The following is a 1,902-nucleotide window of genomic DNA, read 5'->3' as shown; positions in this document are numbered from 1 at the left end:
CCGAGGGGCAGGAGAATCGACGTTTCGGGCAGAAGCCCTTCATCAGGATTGCCTGAAACATCGATTCTCCTGCTCGTTGGATGCTGCCTGACATGCTGTGCTTTTCTAGCATCACACTCTCTCGACTCTGACCTTGCCCAAGGTAAGCAAGACCTGTGTGAGGTTACAGCAGTTTGATTCTCCCATCTGCTTCAGTCTGTGTGATCAGCACATACTTGTCAACCCAGTCAGGTGCTCGGTGTTAAATTAATTATTAATGCCACAAGTGTGGCTATTAAAGGGATAATATCCAGGCACAGGTTAGAGACTAGCGATTTCTCATAGCGCCAAAAGTGCAGTTCCAGTTCAGTCTCATTTCCAGAATGTTTGATCAGGTTATTTGTCATTGTGCATTCATTTCAAGCTACTCTTAAACCACTTCCAATCGAGGGGAAGTAAGACAAGTAAACTCTCTGCTTATTTCTGTCCTACTCCGTTAACTCCATGTAATTATAATTAGGCAGCTCTTCCTGAAGAAGGGCTCATGCCCGAAATGTCGATTCTCCTGCCCCTTGGATGCTGCCTGACCTGCTGCGCTTTTCCAGCAACACATTTTCAGCTCCGATCTGCAGTCCTCACTTCCCCTCAATCTATTTCCAAATCCAATTTGCCAGTGGGGCCTTTCCTTCACCACTGCAAATTATCAAAACAATTTGGTAAATTTTGGTTGACACTAAAATTTAGATCTAGCTCAAGCTATGGAAAATCACGCCCAGGTCTAGCTCCACATGCACAATTGCATTCCATTGTCCTCCCTGATCATGCATCATTAACCGTCTGGACTCACTGCGTGCTATGTTCAATGCTTTGGTCACTTTCCTGGGTGGGTGTAGCTCCAACAAATGCTCTAGAAGCTTGATATCATCCTGGAGAAAGCAGCCCGCTTCATCAGCACCCTATCCACAAACACCCACTCCCTCCCCCACCGAAGCTCAGTAACAGCAGTGTGTATCATCTACAAGATGCACTGCAGAAATTCACCAAAGATTCTCCAAACCCACGACCATTTCCATCTAGAAGGACAGGGGCAGCAGATACATGGGAACACCACCCCCTGCAAGTTCCCCCTCCAAGCCACTCCCTATCCTGACATGGAAATATATCGCCGTTCCTTCACTGTCACTGGGTCAAAATCTTGGAATTCCCTCCCTAAAGGCATAGTGGGTCTACTCACCGCACATGGATTGCAGCGGTTCAAGAAGGCAATTCACCCCAACCTTTTCAAGGGGCAACTAGGGACGGCAGTAAATGCTGGGCCCAGCCAGTGACACTTCAAAAAAGTCTTATATGGACAAAAGTGCACAGTAGCTAGAATGTATCAGCTTAATGGCTCTTCTGTAAATTTCGTGGGACCTGGGATCTGTTAAAAGTGTGTGGTGATTTCTGTTTGTAATTGAGCGGTTTCCATGCCTGTAATTTATTCAATAGTAAAGCAATTAAATAATAAACGTATTCCATTAAATTACAGCTGTTTTGTCTTCTGTTAAAACAATGCAAGAAAGAACTAAACATAATTCTTATTTTCACCCTCCTGCTCCTGATTTATGGATACTGTTGTGTGAACTGTTCATGTGATGGTTGGTTTGTCCTGGGGTGATTGTCTTACTGATTGAGCTGTCAGTATGCCTGCTGTGTACTGCGCGGTCGTCTGTTTACAATTTGGGAATTCGCAAGAGGATAGTGGCCTCAGCATTACCAGAACAATAACCAGCTCTGCAGTCAGTCAGGAGGTTGGGGATGACAGTGAGGCACAGGCAGGGAATGCAGACTGACTCTCCGATGCAGTACTGATGGAGTGCTGCACTGTTGATGCCACCTCTCAGTTGAGATAATGGCTTGGAAATTCCAAAGGCCAGGTTGTTG

General features: G+C 45.8%; 1 protein-coding gene across 1 annotated transcript in view; it reads left to right on the top strand.

The window, feature by feature from the left end:
- ca7 (carbonic anhydrase VII) overlaps positions 1–1,501 on the top strand; it is a 104,105-nt gene extending 102,604 nt beyond the window's left edge. Inside the window, exon 7 of the mRNA XM_072595816.1 lies at positions 1–1,501. This exon is cut by the window's left edge and continues 1,029 nt beyond it. The gene's annotated coding sequence lies outside the window, so the exon portion shown is untranslated.
- The last annotated feature ends 401 nt before the right edge of the window (positions 1,502–1,902 follow it).

Source organism: Chiloscyllium punctatum, chromosome 26, assembly GCF_047496795.1.
Source record: "Chiloscyllium punctatum isolate Juve2018m chromosome 26, sChiPun1.3, whole genome shotgun sequence".
Taxonomy (NCBI): Eukaryota; Metazoa; Chordata; class Chondrichthyes; order Orectolobiformes; family Hemiscylliidae; genus Chiloscyllium; species Chiloscyllium punctatum.
Note: the sequence above shows the minus strand (reverse complement) of the source record. Positions and strands in the feature narration are given on the sequence as shown.